Source organism: Amblyomma maculatum, unplaced genomic scaffold (genome assembly GCF_055883805.1).
Source record: "Amblyomma maculatum isolate TAMU_Amacu unplaced genomic scaffold, ASM5588380v1 scaffold_58, whole genome shotgun sequence".
Lineage (NCBI taxonomy): Eukaryota > Metazoa > Arthropoda > Arachnida > Ixodida > Ixodidae > Amblyomma > Amblyomma maculatum.
Genome location: NW_028146783.1, coordinates 318,996 through 337,453, shown reverse-complemented (window position 1 = coordinate 337,453; position 18,458 = coordinate 318,996). Strand labels below are relative to the sequence as shown.

General features: G+C 44.8%; 1 long non-coding RNA gene across 1 annotated transcript; it reads right to left on the bottom strand.

Moving 5' to 3' along the window:
- Positions 1-12,268: 12,268 nt before the first annotated feature.
- On the bottom strand, positions 12,269-17,348 carry LOC146170741 (uncharacterized). Its single transcript, XR_014703125.1, has 2 exons — positions 17,090-17,348; positions 12,269-12,643 (listed from the first exon to the last, which is right to left on the bottom strand). It is a non-coding gene; the product is annotated as an uncharacterized LOC146170741 (long non-coding RNA).
- Positions 17,349-18,458: the final 1,110 nt, after the last annotated feature.

Genomic DNA, 18,458 nt, shown 5'->3' with positions numbered 1-18,458 from the left:
ATACCATCTGTGTAAGAGGGGGGGCTCAACTGGCACCGTTGCCTTGCGCGGTGGCAGTTACGGCCTGACTCCGTTCCTCTCACCAGTGGCGCTGCGCGCTGCGTGACGTCATACCATCTGTGTAAGAGCGGATCTTAACTCGCGCCGTCGCCTTCCGCGGTGGCAGTTACCGCCTGACTTTTGCTCCTCTCACCAGTGGCGCTGCGCGCTGCGTGACGTCATACTATCTGTGTAAAATCGGGGGCTCACCATCGCCTTGCGCGGTGGCAGTTACGGCCTGACTCCACTGCTCTCGTCAAGCCATTAGATGCCGCCAACAGTCAAAGCGCTTAGGCAGGCTGCAAAGAGGGAGTAAATAAAGGCGAGCCACAGAGACAGAATAAGAGCGAGAAGAACGGCTTTCCAAGCGACGAGCGCAAGAAGCAGCTAGGCGGAAAATGTGGTCAATGTCTTCGGTAGCAGAATCGACAACAGAAGCAGGAGAGGAAGGTACGAATTTGTCCGATAGTTTGGAACCTGCATCTACTAGCAGCACTATACCAGTCCGGAGCGATGTAACGCTAGCAGACGACAACGACGGGCCCAAGCAACACTGGAAGAGCGACAACAGCGACTAGAGAAGGAACGTGTGTATCGAGAGAAGTACAATGAACAGCGAAGAACACGGCGTGCTGAAGAGACACCCGAACAACGAGATAAACGCTTGGAGAAAGCATGGGAGAAATCTCTCACTCGAGCTACCCGAGCTGAAACCGATGAAGGTGTTCTGTAAAACCATATCTAAACATAGTACAGTCAAGCGTCACCATAGCCATGGCAGCAATCATAACCGGAGCATCACCATGGTGAATATTGCACAGCCAAGCATCACCACAAGCGGTACAATAGTAGTGCCACGTATTGCTTCGCAATCACCAGGCTTAACCAAGCTAAGCCACAGCCAATACAGGGCGTCTGTATGTGCTCTTTCGGGCGTTCATCTAGCACTCATCGGCGTGCTTTTTTCACACATATTCCTTCAAGAAACACTCCACTAACAGTTCTTGCCTGTCATGAAGGAAGCTTTGCGCTCGGAGAAATTGTGAGCAATTAAGTTATTGGAAAGTTGCAGAAGGCAGCGCGTGGGCCTATAGAAACTTTGCGCGACGAAGAAACGGGGTCGGGGGAGGTGGTGAAGGTTCGGTTTGGTTTGTGGGGTTTAACGTCCCAAAGCGACTCAGGCTATGAGAGACGCAGTAGTGGAGGACTCCGGAAATTTCGACCACCTGGGGTTCTTTAACGTGCACTGACATCGCACAGCACACATGCGCCTTGCTTTTCGCCTCCGCCGAAAAGCTGCCGCCGAGGCCGGGATTCGATACCACGTCCTTGGGCACAGTAGTCGAGTGCCGTAACCACTGCACCACCCCGGCGGGATATTTCCTATTTGTGAATAAAATATTTTCAATTCAACATCATTGCTGATGCCTTTAAATTATCCCAATAATATCAAAATACTGCACTCGCGTTCAGAATTGCCACCATACTTGCAGCACCTCAGAAAACTAGTACTACGGGATTTCTCTAGCGAAGTGTCATACACGAAATGACCATTTCGTAGCACACGCACTTGTGAGATATGCCCATGCAGCTGGTTGCTCATATATCCCGATAGCGTAGGAGCGCGTTTTGCTGGAAAATCGGTGTCATCCGTCATTTAGCTTCAGTAGGAAAATTATATATAAACTTCTAATGAATCCGAGACACAATTATCTGCACCGGTGACCGAACCTGCATCTCTGCGTGTCAGGCAAGCACATTGAGGATATGCTTCAATAGGCGTTTTGTTGACGGGTGTTAGAGGGGCACCTAGTAAACGCTTTGTCCTCTTAATGGCTTCGTAATGTGTTGTAGGTGTGTACTAAGGTTGTAGCAGAGCAATGAGTCAGCTAAGAACCACAGCGGGAGCAGATGGGGTCAGCAATAAAATGCTGAGAAACCTAGATTTAGTATCAGTCATAGCACTCACAGACTTTCTTAATGGGGTATGGAAACGGGGTAGAATGCATTCAGAGTGGAAACATGCTAAAGTGGTCTTCATTCCAAAGCCTGGGAAGAAACTTGAAGTAGGCAACCTCAGGCCGATATCGCTAGCATCATGCCTAGCTGATGGAGCATGTAATACTAAACCGACTTCAAGGGTATGCAGAGGAAAGGGAGGTATTTTCCGAAACAATGCTAGGTTTCAGGAGCAAGCTGTTCACGCAGGATATAATGATTCAACTCAAAGCAGACATAATTGACGCGCCCAATAAAGGGGGCATAAAAACTGTGCTTGGCCTTGATCTACAGAAAGCCTTTGATAATGTCAAACACGAAGCCATATTAAATAATCTGGAGGAAATTGCCCCTGGCAAAAGGATTTACTATTACGTCAGGGATTTTCTAACCGAAAAAACGGCAGAAATAAGCCTTGGAGACATCAAGTCTGAAACAAATAAGCTACGAGACAAGGGCACCCCACAGGGCTCAGTTCTTTCCCCTTTCTTCTTCAACCTAGCGTTAAAGAACATCCCGCCATTACTGAAAACTGTGAAAGGGGTGACACATACGCTATATGCTGATGATGTCACGTTATGGACATGCACAGGCAACGATGGGGGAATAGAAGAAAATCTTCAACAGGCAATCGACATTGTTGAAGAATATGCGGAACGGGCAGGGCTGAAATGCTCACCAAGCAAATCGGAACTTCTGGTAATCCAGTATCAATGCTGAAGAAATTTTGGTAGAATTAAATGGCACACCGATAACCAGAGTGGACAAAATCAGGGTCGTGGGACTGATAGTACAAGGCAATGGAAAGAACACAGAAATAATAAATCGACTTAAGTCAACAATTAACATGACAACCAGGCTGATAAGGCGAATAGCCAACAAAAGACGCGGGGTCAAAGAGAAAGATTTGTGCCGAATTGTTCAGGCTTTCGTGATAAGCAGATTAGTGTACACCATCCCCTACCTCAAGCTAGGGGTGGCAGAAAAGAACAAAATTGAAACGATCATAAGGCAGGCATATAAACCAGCACTGGGGTACCCCACTGCACCTCCACGAAAAGCCTTCTTAAACTGGGGGTCAACAATAACACCATGGAACTATGCGAGGCACATATAATAACACAGCTAAAGAGGCTCGCCACCACATCCACGGGATGGAAATTCCTGGGTAAATTATGACTGCAAGATAGAATCCCGGAAAGAAATGCACAAGTAAGACTGCCGACTGAAGTAAGGAACGCACTTACTATTAAACCGCTACCAAAAAACATGCACCCTGCTTTTCATGAAGGCAGGAGAACAGCAAGAGCAAAGGCCCTTGAGGCCAAGTTAGAAGGCTCTAAATACACTGTTTATGTAGACACGGCGGAATACAAAGGAGGCAACTCTTTTGCTATCGTGGGCGTGAACGAATCGGGTAAAATATTAATGGCAGGTTCAATAAAAACAAACAACTCAGGGGGGACAGCGGAGGAGGCGGCTATCGCCATGGCGATGGTCAGCACCAAAGCGGTTACCATAATTAGCGACTCCAAATCTGCTATAAACAATTTTGCGAGGGGCATGATCTCCAAAGAGGCAGAGCGAATTTTAGGATATAAAGACTGGAACCAAAAAGAGGTGGAATTAATATGGGTGCCGGCACACTCGGGGAACAAAGGAAACGAGTTGGCTCACAGTACAGCTCGAGGTTATGTCAGCCGAGCAGTGAGACAGGTTGATTCCCCCAATTTCTCGAGAGATGCACTAATCTCATTTCATGACTACAATAATCACTTTAAACTAGAAAGGCGGGTATATCCTCCACCAAACAAGAAACTAGACAAAAGGCAAGAAGTAATCCGGCGTCGGCTCCAGACGCGTGCCTTCTTCAGCCCTTCTAAATTAGCGCACATGTACCCAGCACAATACAATCCAAATTGTAAACACTGCGGCCAAATAGCAGGATATGATCACATATTATGGAGCTGCAAAAAAGCGCCGCCACCAGCGGACCTATTATCAGTCCTTTCTTTTGGGCGGTGGGAGGCTATACTGGCCAGCTCAGACCCGTTAACGCAAGTTCGGGCTACTGAGTGGGCTCAAAAGGTCGCCGAGAGCAACGGTCTTGAGGCCATCTAAGTGTAGCGCCCACAAATCGCTCATTGCTGACAATAAATGTTTTCCAATCCAAAAAATGTAGCAGTTACTAACTGAAAATAAAAATATGTGAAATGAAAAGGTGGTGTACAATAAAAAAACGTAGATTTGGATAATTATGCACTGACCTAGTATGTAAGAATATGAGGCCTAGATAGTGATTAGTAATTGGTGTAAATTCATAAAAATGAGAAGGTAAACCAAACAAAGAGAAATGAGGACACGACGCTATTCATTGGCGTAATTCTAAATTTTCCCCACTCACATCATTACGTTGTTTTTTCCGCCTAGTTGCAGTCTCAAGTTTAAGCGCCCTATTTGATAATTAACATGCACACAGTCAACAGCGCATGACAGGCGCTCTCTAAAGGGGCTATCAGTGGGTTTGGGATCTGTTCTTAGTTGATTTAATATAGCTGAAGTGGAGAAGACAAGCGACCACCGTTATCATAAACGTGTGGGACTATGTGGGCAAGCGAGAGACACGTGCCTGTCAGCACAGGTGAGTCAGCAGCGTGCCCCTTCCCCCCCCCCCCCCCCACCAACGCGTCTGTCGGCGTGCCACCGCAACCGATGAGTAGCGGTTAGAAGCCAGGAAATCAGCATGTTCCAACGTAAGGAAGGTTGCGCATAGCACCGGCGCGGGTCTCGTCACCAGGCACGTAACCGCAGGAACGCGCGGAGTTGAGCCCTCACCTGCGCCGGCCAATGTACAAGAAGGTCCAGTGGCTTTTGTCCCCGATAGTACTTGCAAGCGCGTAGGTGAATTTAAGGTTAGAGGGATGTGGGGAACGATTTCCCACCGTTCATTTAAAGTCAGATTTCCCCCAACGTAGTTACCCTAGGTCTCACAAGATGGGGCCAGTGTCGCTGGTTAATGTTAACTATCGGAAGATGGCCTCAGCGTCATTGCCGCACGAGCGCCACGGAGGGCTTGTCGCTGTGCCCGCCGAGAAATTAAGAGGGGGGGGGGGGGGGGTATTCGGCATTGGTTACACAGTGCGTCAGGACGCATTATCGCGTGCTTTCGGAAAAGACAAGCTCGCGGGAGTTTTTCTGGCCTGCTCGCCAAATCCGGCCTCGGAAATATCCCCTACATTGGCAGAGACGATCAATCGCCCGTAACCCTGCTAGTGAATCGGGCGACCTGCATTCATTAGCGTGTTTTACTGCTAGCTTGGGCTGTTATTGCAGCAATAAATGCTTGTCTGCTGTGAGCACGTGTGGTCTGTAGCACTAGCAATCACGAGCCAGGTAGGCGGTTCTGAACTGTCTGCCGCGACTAAGCGCGAAAATAGAAATCCCCCATTAGAACCCCATCGTTTCGAGTAGAATCAGAAGCTAAGACTGTTCCTAGATAGACGAGCCAATTTGTCAGAGAAAAGCAATCACTCATTTACCCATTTCAACTATGATCTGTACACGCTAATTTTCGTTATTCAAGTCAAGCGAGAATCACGGTATCTGAAACTTTTGATGGCGTAATGCAATAATCCAGGTATGGGTAGAAGTCTTTTGATCCCGTGTGAAACGTTTGAAGCACTGTACCTTACAATTCCTTCAGGACACTCGAACCGTAAGTACTGAATCCCCTGTGTACAATGAATCTCTTTGTAGGAAGTTACCACCGTACGAGACATAAGTGTTACAGAGGTAACACATGTTTTGCCGAGACGTCTAAACGGGTTCCCTTCCAACACATGATCATGAGTGGCACTCTGCGAGCCATTGCAGAATGGTCCCAATAACTCTTATCAGATCCTGCTTCTATTTTGCTGCAGATTTTCAGTCAAGCACTGATGAGGATTAAATCTTCTAAACCTAGATATAAGAAGTGAAAAGGTATGCTAGATGATCGGCCGCCGCTTAAGACGGCGCCGTAGAGTTGACGCACTCGGCCCGGCGCGCGCATCATCCAAGAACAAACCGGAGTAGAAACCGCCTGCGAATAAACTTTTATACCCTATCCTAACCACGTGTTATAACAGCGACGTAGCCGGCTAAAGCGAATCAAAGCAACTGTATACCCTCTCCTAGTCATGTGGTATCCCAACGGCGGAACCAAGTGAGTGATCACGGCAAAACCTTTCCATGGCGAGTACGGCAGATGTGCGAAGCGGGAGAGGAGTAAGCCAGGGATAAGAAGCAGATGTGCGAAGAACGAGAACCAGGTGTAAACGAGGTGTAGGCAAGGTCAAACGCTCGCCTAATCTTGACCTTGGAAGATATGGAGCAGAATAGCTTTTCGCTCTTATAGCTTTAGGGAGGGAACTGTGCATCTTGGGTAGAGTCCACGTGAGGCGATGCAAAATAATGTCAAATTACGTTTATCAGCTGCTGACTGCACTTTGCTGCTACAGGATTGACAAAAAAGATTTTACGGTGTTACAGGAGGCTCACAGCTGCTGATCTGGACTCCTGTTGCAGTATAGTGTCGATTATTATTGTCAGTAGTTCATTTAGCTGTGTTGCCAACTAATGGCAATCAATATCTTTATTATGGGAAGGCGGGACCATGGGGGCCGCTCTGGCGAGTCTGTGCAGCAAAATTGCAGCCTATTACTGACAATTGCACTCCCGCTTCACGAGCAACTAATCGCCAGTCAAAGGCGGTGGGGGACACAGGTTGATTGGTGCCGCTCTGGAGAGTCCGAAATTGGTGACTAAATGTCAGCTGCAGCTTTCACCTGGCTACCAACTAATTGTTAACCAAAAAATTTACGATAGGTACGTGGAATCATGTGTGCCGCTCAAAAGAGCCAGCGCAGCATGTTGGCAAATACTTATAATCAGCTCATGCTTTCGCTTCACCATCATCATCAACATCATCATCAGCCTGACTATACCCACTGCAGGGCGAAGGCCTCTCCCATTTTTCTCCACCTAACCCGGTACTGTGCTAGCTGCATCCACTTGACCCCTGCGAACTTCTTAATCTCATCCGCCCACCTGACTTTCTGCCGCCCCCTGCTACGCTTTCCTTCCTTTGGAATCCAGTTTGTTACCCTCAGCGACCATCGGTTATCCTCTCTTCGCACTACATGCCCTGGCCATGTCCATTTCTTCTTCGCTTCACTGCCATCTAAATGTTGGATTAAGCTTTACGATAGGAACGTGGGATCTTCGTTGCCGCTCAGGGAGCAAGTTCAGCTTAGAGACAATTAAATGTCTTCAGCTGGAGCTTCCACTTTCATTTACACTAATGTTTAGGGGGAGCTTTACGATGGGATAGCGAGATCATACGGGCCACATTGAAAACCTATTTCAGCCTAAAGGCACTTAACTGTTCTCCACTCTTCTCGTTCTGCTACCACCTAATTCTTAGTCGGCAGCAAGCAAAATTTTTATAGGCATCGGAAGCTTAGATAATTTAAATTATAATTCAATTTTAATTTCAATCATAATTAAAATTTCAAATCTAAAAGGTATCTTACGATCTTCCAGTGTAACTTCGTGATACTAATTTCAAATCGCACTTCATTGGTTTATACGAAACGAATTCTTTTTTCACTAGACTGCAGCAATTATTCGAGAATCAAAGTATTCCTAAGCGTCGAAAGCTTAGACGCTCTATACCAATATGTTCATCAAAAATATATCATACTAACCCTACAATTGCTCAATAAATACTTTAAAAACGCAGCGCATTGCTTTTCTAAGACCGCTTTGACTATGCACTCGATGAAAAACATATTTTTATTCGTCAGAAGCCTAGACCATTCCCGCAGCGTATGCATAATAGTATATCATAATACTTATACTTGAGAAATTCCACAGTTCACTTACAATTTGAAGATGTACGTTAATCGTGGACCTAACGCTAATACTGAGCAGGGGAGTGGGGCGAGATATTCACAAATTAAGATTTATAATGGATGAGGGTGGAAAAGAAATATCTCGTGGAGTACACCGCTAGGTGTACAATCAGCCATTTCCTTGTTATCTCAGATAACTAGCATATAAGCTAGCACTTTATCTTCCGCACAAGTACAAACCTTTGCCGTAGATTTTCTAATTAAATATTTTGTAATATTTGAAGCAAGAATAGCCCGTAAAAACAAATTTATTTTCTTTTCGCTAAATAACGCTGGATAACCCGGTTTAAACCCGCATTTTGCCACTAAAATTAGTTCCGTTCCATTCAGTCGTTCAGTCGTGTCCGACTCTTCGTGATCCTATTGACCATGTCACGCCACGCTTTCCGGTCTCTCACTATCTTCCTAACATCACATAACTTCATCTGCAGTGCCTCGAGGATGCCATCTAACCATCGCGTTCGCTGCCTACCCCTTCTCCGGCGACCCTCAACCTTTCCCAACATCAAATCTTTCTCCAGCGACTCCTCTCTTCTCATCAGATGACCAAAGTAGCTGAGCTTTAACTTTAGAATTTGACCCTCCAATGAGCAGTCAGGGTTTATGGTCGACAATATTGACTGATTTGATCTTCTGGCAGTCCAAGGAACTCTCAAGAGTCTTCGCCAGCACCACAATTCAAACGCGTCAATTCTTCGGCGGTCAGCCTTTTTCACAGTCCAACTCTCGCATCCATACATCACAACTGGAAAGACCATAGCACGAGTTATACGGATCTTGGTTGGCAGACTAATGTCTCTGCTCTTTACTAGGCGGTCAAGGCTAACCATTGCTCTCTTTCCCAGAAGCAGGCGTCTCCTAATTTCATGGCTGCAGTCTCCTTCCGAGGTAATCTTGGAGCCCAAGAAGAGAAAATCTGTCACAGCTTCCACTTCTTGTCCCTTGATGCTCCAGGACTTGATAGGGCAAGACGCCATGATCTTTGTCTTTTTAATGTTCAATTTAAGCCCAAACTTCTCACTCTCTTCTTGTACGCGCATCAGAAGTCTCTTGAGTTCCGCTTCACTTTCTGCCATTAAAGTGGTATCATCCGCATATCTAAGGTTGTTGATACGTTTTCCAGCAATCTTCACTCCAGCTGAAGACTCATCCAGACCGGCCTTCCTCATGATGCACTCTGCATATAGGTTAAATAGGCAGGGCGACAGTATGCAGCCTTGCCTCACTCCTTTCTCAATCGGAAACCAATCAGTAAGACCATGCCCAGTTCTGACTGTGCCTTCTTGCCCTTCATACAGGTTCCTGAGGAGACAGATGAGGTGAATTGGAACTCCCATCTCTTGGAGAGCTTGCCACAATCTGCTGTGATCTACGCAGTCAAACGCTTTCGCATAGTCAATAAAGCAGAAGTAGATGGGTTTCTGGAACTCTCTTGCTTTTTTCATGATCCAGCGAAGGTTGGCAACTTGGTCTCTATTTCCTCTGCCCTTGCGAAACCCAGCTTGCACGTCCGGAAGCTCCCGATCCACATACTGCTGCAGCCTACCTTGGAGGATTTTCAACATCACCTTGCTAGCATGCGAAATAAGCGCAATCGTGCGGTAGTTGGAACAATCTTCGCCACTGCCTTTCTTTGGAATGGGGATGTAAACTGATCTCCTCCAATCCTGTGGCCACTGCAGGGTTGTCCAAATCTTCTGACATAATGTATGCAGAATGTTAACAGCGTCATGGTTGAGGTTTTGAAGCAACTCAGCTGGAATGCCATCAATTCCGCTAGCTTTGTTCTTAGCAAGGCTGGCTAAGGCCCATTCAACTTCACTCTTCAGGATGCCCGGCTCGAGATCAGTGACCACAACCGTCCTATGTTCGTGTACTAAAATTAGTACACGAACTGTAATCCTTGACATCCAAAATTGATAACAATTCCGGTTGCGGACAGTCTATTATGGTGAGCACATTTGAAGCATACAACTCGAATGCTGGGATGCTTCAGAATCTGTGTGGGGCCGACTGTGCATCCGGTACTTGTAACTCACGGAAGCTGTTTCATAATGTGATGGCAGTTGATTGGTTTTCTTTCGCCCATCGTGTGCCACTGTGTTCAGAGGCTTCACGGAAACCATCCAGCTCATACTTGAAAACAACCTCTTTTGGAATTTGCCCATTTCAGACAGGTGTGCTTTGGTAGTAAGCAGTTCCGTAACTTGCCTTGTGGTTGGTGTATGACTAACTTAATCTTTTGCAATGCAGCGCAGAAACTTCATTGAAAGAATGTGAATGTATTAACGCTGCCATTGAGTATCTCTAATTTTCGCTTTTTACTTTAAGGCTGTTATATTATTTTGTGTTATTTTACTTTTTCCCTATTGTTTTTTGTTTTTACTTCCTCCGTTTGGATTCATTTGGATTCATTGGATTCATTGGATTCATTTTATTGCGTTTTAATTAGCCACAATTATGTGTTATTATTTAATTATTTCACTATAATTGTCATCATACGCATTATCGTTAAATATAATGCTTTGCATTAGTAATTGATTTATGGGAAAGGAATGGCACAATACCTGTCACACTTTGCTTGGACAGCTGAACTGCAGTGGCTTCATGTTTTGCGTGCTCATTTTAGCCTCACCGATGGCCCATTAATGTTTTCGCGTTAAACATTAGCCCAGTTGTGTAAGTTCGCGAAATTCTAACTAAATACGCTAGAGCATAGCGCCTCGTTTTGATTTCGATTAGAGGCAAGGTTCTTCAAGGTCATGCTTTAGGCAATGATCTGCGCAATTGGTGATTCCAGGCCTCAGTGGAAGCAGTGCAACAGCTGCAGCATACTAGTGAGGAGTACAGCGTCGACTGCCCTCGTCTTACAAGCGCAAATATAAAGAAGCTGAAATTACGGGGGTGGGTATCTTAGAACACGAATGTTAACATGTGCAATCGTCTACAAATGAGATCTCCTCTATGTTTTTAAAATAAAGATACATGCTGGTGGCAGGGGCAGCTAAAAATTAAATGTCATATTATAGCAAATTAGATTTGCAGACCGCAACAATCAACATCTCACTTTGCCCCCCCCCCCCCCCCTGGCCGCATTAGGTATGTGTTAAGGTAGGCTTTACGTGCCCATGAGCCTCTAGTTCTAAGAAATGCATGAAGTGGAATTTTTTTAGCATCTGGTATATTTTCCTATACGTTGTGTTTTGTGGGACATGACATATTACAGAAGAACGGCCTGCTTCACCAAGCAAGGACAGCTACAGTATAGTTTTGTTTTTTTTTTCATTTATTTCGATTCAAAAGTCAGTGCACAGCGTAGGATAATGAGAGTGGGGCTTGCTAGTAGTAGTTTTTTATAATTTTTTTATCAGTGTTTCTGTATCAGTATTTCTCTCCCTCTGTCCGTGAGCACTAAATTCTTTATCTAGAGGTGGTATTCGTTTTGACCGCTTGTTCGTGGTGGTGTTGGATCGGCAGTTATAAAACATTATTACCAACTGAGCCTTCTTGAGATATATGAGTATATTGTAAGAATTTCAAAGGCCACAGGTTTTCCCTCTGGTTACCGTAACTGATTTTTAGCTGGGCGTTAGACACTTCAATACTGTTAATAGGGAATAACTTTTTTTTTTGAAACCTTATTTCATTTGGAGTGAACTAGTAGCGATTCATGACGTACCTTACGGCTGGGTAAAAGAACATAGAGCCCCTTATCAAATGACCAATTGCTGTACGACCTCAGGGTCCAGCAGCAAATGGTATAAAGTCACTTTAGAGCACGAGAGGTATAAGGGGCTCTCGGGCAGAAAGCAATCGTTATTATGGTGTGACGCAGTAGAAGGCATTTCTCATGTCATATAGCCGGTAGAAATTGAATCGAAGTGGATCAATATCCGAGAGTTACTGTTGCGAGAAGTACTGGGATCGAAACCCATCACCTCCACCAAATATTAGGGAAAAGTACGCAGCGGCAAACGCTAGTTCACTGTTAGACGCACACCACACACCACACACCAAATAACGAACCCACCTCAGCCTGAGCGTCGTCTTTTTCACTACACCACACCAGCACGTCCTCGTCATCTCGATACGGCGCTCCGTAACAGCAACATTAATGTTTCTGACTGCCTTTTGGAACCATTCACGCTGTGTTGGTGAAAAGACGAAGGGGTGAGGTGTCAGTGCGAATACAGCTATTGCCGCTACCTTTTCATATTACAGCCGTCAAAAAGTCGAAGTAAAATTCAATAATAATTGAGCCAGCGCACAATAACATAGTATTTCTTTTCTAGGTTGTAGGTTTCATTTATTAGTCCGCATGATCTGCAGCCGTGAGACGTGAAGTCCCGACGGTGTAATTCTGTGTATTCATTTCATCGGCCTATGCTGATATGGTGGCCTAACGTCTTTCGACGGAATATGTGGTTGACCACGACGCTGGGGGCCTGTGGGCAAGGGTCCGCTAGGAGTAGGCTGCCAAGGCTGACGAGGCTGGGACCCAGTTGGCGTAAGTGGCTTAAACACTGGACCATACTTATTTCCCATAATAATTGGAGCGGTGTCGCCCGAGCCAATAGGTCTCCTCATGGGACGCGGTTGAGAGCCAGGCGACATAGGTGCTCGATCAGCTCGGGGGCTCACAAGATGCGAATCTGCAGACGCCAATGTTGCAAGGTTTAAACTATCGTTTTACAATACTATTTTAGAAGAAACAGCCCACCTAAAGGCAGTGCTATGTATAAAGAACATAATACAATGTTCATTTTTAACAAGTTTTTCGTTTCCTCATTTTTCTAACAAACTGAAGCGGCTTGGTCAGTACAAACCCACGAAGCTTAAACCGATAGTTGACTGCCTGAAGCGCACCGTATGCCTATCGATATTACGACATGGTGGCTCGTCTCGCCAAGTCCCCTTGTAGAAACGTTGTCTTCCTAATTGAGACTTCGCTCTCTCTCCTGATTGAGGTTCATGGTTATGAGTCCTGACCCCATCGGTGTGTATGGTTCTTTCCCTATGAAAATCTGGTCGATTATCTTTATGATTACCTTATTTCACATTGATCAACCCAAAAAATGCGTTCTACTTTCTCTCTATCCACTTTCACTCTCACCTTCCTCCCTTCTCTTACGGCTACGGCGCAGTTCAGCTGTCCACAAAAATAAGTGTGACAGACAGTGCGTCTTTGCCTTCATGTGAACAAATTATTATTTCGTGGTGTCAGTAGCTGTTGTCCCCCTTTGTATGCGTCCGCATTATTGACTTTCGCTGAGGTTGGTCTGCACCCTCCTTCGAGGAGCCGCTCGAAAAGAACTCGTCACAGAGGAATTCGACACCAAGCCAAGTTAAAGATATACCGTCTTTGCTAACACTGCGTTTGACTGCTGAACGGTCTCGGAAGCTGTTTTGTGCACATTAAAAGGTGGCAGCGTTTTACGGTGCTCTTTGCATATAGTAGTCGTTATCGTCTTATCGCGTCTTACGAAAGTGCACTAAAAACGTTAATTAGGCCTCAGACATCCCAATAAAATCCTAGAGCATCCATTAAATGGAGAGCTAAACATTGCAAGACGAGGCTAAAGTGAGCTCTAGAGAGCGGAACTTAGCTAAACGAATGCTAAATACCGATGCTCATCTGTATCTGCGCTTACCTAAGTTAAACAGCCCTTTATTTTATTTTATTTTTCATAATATTTGTTTAGCTTAAAGGGTGCTTCATTAGGAGTGGTGCTAAACAATATGCGTTTGTTCAATGCCCCGTCAATGGCAAAATGAATGTAAACAGCTGACGAGAAAAAACTGGGAAAATATATAAAAGCCAGATTTTAAAATCTGCGCTTAGCAGCAAATACTACCTTTCAAGCCACATAACAATGAAATGTATATTTCGCTATTTTCCTCAGCCGAGAACCCCGCAATCACAAAAAATTATAGTTCAAATGATTCCTCATTGAGATGCGCAAAGCGAGCAGACTGTTTATAACTTAAGAAGCTGTCCCACTTAATTCAAGTAGCAACCAACGAAAGCTAAACTTTTCGTCGCAATGCATGTACGACACAGCAGCATCAATCATTTGTGCGGCGACGTCGAAATCGCCAGGTTTGCTTCGAGAGGAATATATTGGTTCATAATATTAACAATTGAGCCTCCATTTATTTCGCTTCCTGTCAACACCCTCGTGGATCACAATATGAAGTTCTTGAACAGTTTGGTTTGCTTAGTTTTGTTTTGGTTTTTAGTGTTTGAACATACGAAAGCGATTCAGAATATGGTTGCTGCAATAGTGGCAGACTCCTGGAATTTCCTAAGTGACTTCGAAAAATAACAGAACAATACAATGTACTGTTCCGTACTTCATGAAATATACCCGATCAACGCTTCTGTTATATTACGATTCGTTCGCTGCCGTTTTGACATAAAACATCTAATTATCTCTACAATAGATTATCAGCTTTATTAAGAGTCTGTCGTTTCTGCGGATAATTATACTTTTGCAACGTTTCATCTCCCGCCTCAAAAATTTATGCACAAATGTCTTGGATATAATAACTCAAGTTTGCTCCTTTGTATAAATTTATCGGCTTCTGACACCCGAGGATGCCCTGTCATTCTTCTTTCATGACTCTTTTAACACGCTGCGCTGAGCGTTGCCTTTGCTACACGTCATTGGAAATTGTACTGAAAATGCTGTTTTTATAATGAGGCCGACGCTTGACATTTTTTGTTCATGCGGAAGCGCCTCGCACTAGAAACATGGTAACATGCGTATTCACCTTCATTCGACAATCTTGATTCATTGGCACATACAAGATCACGTGAGGTGGCTCTGCATGTAAAGAAAGGAGTCAGGTTACTATAGTGAAAAACTTGCTTATGAAAAATAAACATTCTACAATAGTTTCATAGCACGTTTACGAATGCTTTCACTCATTTCAGCTCACAACTAACCACAATGTATAAATGTGTTTCATGCTATCATATTTAAAGCCAGCTTCCAACGCTAGCATATGCCATAGACTAACGCCAGTAAACTGTATTAGCGTAGCGAAAACTTCTCACTTGTTGATGAGAAAGTAAGGTTACGGGGGCCTAGTACACTTTACATTAGGAACGTATAATATTTGTTTTTTAGAATCGAAAAATGCTGCAGCTTGTGTAATGCTATGGCAGTAGCTATGGGCACTAACTAGAAGACTCCAATTCAAACGCATGGAAACCCTCAGCCCACACAAGGAATGAAATGTTGTAGTCATAGCAGCGCAGTTATAACTTTGCACAGTGGGGTCCGAGCCTCTTGATTTGGTTTCCATCATTGGCCCAATCACAACTTGTTTTTACAAAATACGGATAATTTCCCATCGTGGTAATTGCTGGTATAAGCTTTAGTTTAAGAAACGAAAATTAGCAGGCGTTTTTTTTTTTTAATTCAAATTCACTGTCTTTTCTTTACGAAGTGGTTGCCTTCCTCAGGCAGTTTGTAACCACGAAGTCTTAAAGGACAGGTTGCATCAGCATCCGAACATCCACTTTATGTTTCATTGCTTCAATAATTAAGATACTTGATCATTCTGATGAGCAATTCATGAGCAATTACCAGAAGCATTTTTAACCAATCGATGTTTATTGAGTCGCAGGTTTGCGGAAACACTGTGCCATAATTATTCGGGAATTGTCACAGGATGTCTCCAGAAGTCCTGGGCGTCCTTACGTGCATATTAGTACTCTAGGAAGGAGCAGTAGTCATGCTGTAGTGATGAAGACATTTGCGTTCATAGAATCTCACAATGACTGCAATAGCGCGTTTTACCAGCATACTTCAAAACTTGACTAGCATCTCTAGCTTACCAAGCGTAATGACTATTGCATTTCAGTAACGTTATATTTCAAACCGTGATTTTACATATAACCCCTTATAATAATTCAGGGTAGAACATGGTTTAGAAGATTGGTAAAGAACGTATGAGGAAATCGAACAAGGATTAACGGACAGCATGAGCCAGCTATCCAGTGTTTCGAATGGTGGACGTCAATTCATATTCGGCATCAAACAAAGAAAAGTCCACTTGCCGAAACGATGCCTAGCCGGCTAAGCCTCCTTCTCAAAGCTTGTTCGGTTTACTTCTATTATGTACGACACTAACTAGTCGCAAAGGCAGAGGCCGTTCACTTCATGAAATAAGACTTGCCATCATCTTGTGTTCTACTTTCTGGAACCCGTTGGCCATGTTTCACTACTTCGTTCGTAGGAAGCAGAAGCGAAGCTACCAGTACATCAGCTTTCAAAACGCTTAAATACGACAACACCTAAACGACCCAGTGTTAGGATAGCTACAAAACGATGTGATCACTGGATCTAATGAAGCTATTTTAATGAACTTTGTTCACTTTACAAAAATAAAAACAGCTTCTAGGTATTCTGATGAGTACGAAGAAAGCTCGGACTGCAGTTCCTAGCAACGGGCCTAATATGTTTTGTGCCCATCCCACTGTGTGGAAAGTTTTCGTTTTTTTTTTAAAGCCACCGCAACGTTGCTTGTGGTAATTTTATAACGCAAGAAATCCATGGAGGTAGACGTTGTGACTATTCCCGTCAAACTGAATAGAACCAATATTTTACAAATAAGTTTTAAAACTGCTCTTAGCTATCGCCTGCAACCGGTTTAGGCGACACATCACCGTGTGCAAGTCTCCCCAGTGATATCATTGGTGCATGTCGGCCCAGCTGGCTCGTTAGATGCCCTCCGATTACGCGGACGGGACGGGGCGTGCTAGAGCGCCATCCTCACTAGAATGCGTTTTTTTAATGTGCGCCCGCTTGGGTTGAGCTGAGGGCGGGAGAAAGAGCATAATTTCAGGTCGTCCATATGTTCGGTGGTAGGGCAGCTAGCTTAACTTATTTTGTGTTGCTTTGAGCATTGATGGTGTGTCCATTCCTCGTACGCATTTCCTAGTTTTAGTAAGCAGCATTTCATAGGCCTATAACACTGTTCGTGCTGGCTATTCTTCTTTCTTAGCCAAGTAACAAAGCCACCTGCCATTCATACAATTCACACAGTAACCATAAGGCTATACGTCCACCTCATAATAGCTTACTTACAGGAAAGCAAGGACCCAGAAGACGATGTGAACAAAGTTGAGCGAAATAGCCATCATGAAGGACGAAGAGAAAAAGCTGGCAATGATTAGCAGACCGTTGGGCCTCTATGGGGCTGGCCAAATGTGGCGCCTTATATCCACCAAGAAGTATTATTACCTGATATGGATTCCAACATAAAAAAGCTAAAAACATTGAACATCTTATCCCCTAATCAGATTAGATGTAATTGCTGCATGTTGAATTCGACATGCGTCAAAGCGGTACTCCACGTAATCCGACATTCTCTGATTACTTTGGGCTGAATTACCTTTTAAAGCTACTCAAATGAGCGGCGCAATGTTTTAGTGTTTTCGGCACTCAGGGGCAGCTTTCGAATGCACGGGCTCAATCCCGGCCGCGTCTCCCGCGCTTTATTTAGCCGTAACGCAAAGCAGGGCCGGCTTGAACGATAAAGTCCGAGCTAAGTCCAGACTTAAATGGTGTCTTTAGAAAGACCAAGCTTATTTAAGACGGCTCGTGTTCCGAACGTCGAACGCTTCGGGTTCATGTTCACCAGAGTGGCTTTCCAGAACGGCCTCAGCAACCACTTAGGGCATTTTTCCTCGTAACACAATCTTAAGCCGCAAAAAGCAATGGCACGGATTTTACACAACGCAAAATTGATGAATGTGTACATCTTACAGCAGGGACAGTGCCAGCGCATCCCTGTATTTCCCTAATTTCTCTACTTAGACACCTGGCGTCCTTGTGTCTTAACCAAGACAGCACTAGAGTCGTAATCATACAAGCGACTTATTCAAGTCAGGACTGAAGCCCAGTCTTGACTCCAGTCTTAAACGGCCATGCTAGTGGCCTATTCTTTAGACTCCAGTTAAGTCTGGGCTTAGCTAAGACAGTCTTAAGATTGTTTTGTGCAAGCGGGCCCAGCTGCTTTTTCTTAGATTACAAGACGATACCTCTTATAATTTCTTAACGCGAGGGCGTTAGAGGCCCCGTTCACACAAAATCTGGAGTTGACGGCCGGCGTTGGCCTTATGAGCGAAACATCACGCATATGATGCTGCCAGACAATATCTGGCAGCTGATGTGGTATGGGCTGCCTGACATTACGCTAGGCACGAGCTGCCAGCTCGGTTCTCTCCCTTCATATGCGAGGATGATATCAGAATCAACCTGCCAGGGCCTTCGCATTTATGTTACCCCTAGGCAACGAAAGCAGGTTCATACGGATTGATTAGAACGGGGCTCGGGTAGTCCCGCCAAATCGTCAGATGCAAGCTGTTGAATGAGAGCAGTTGAGGCGTCCTTACCCCCTGAGGTCGCCGTGTTTGGTTTACCGACAAGGGGACGTGCCTCTGAATTGACCAGA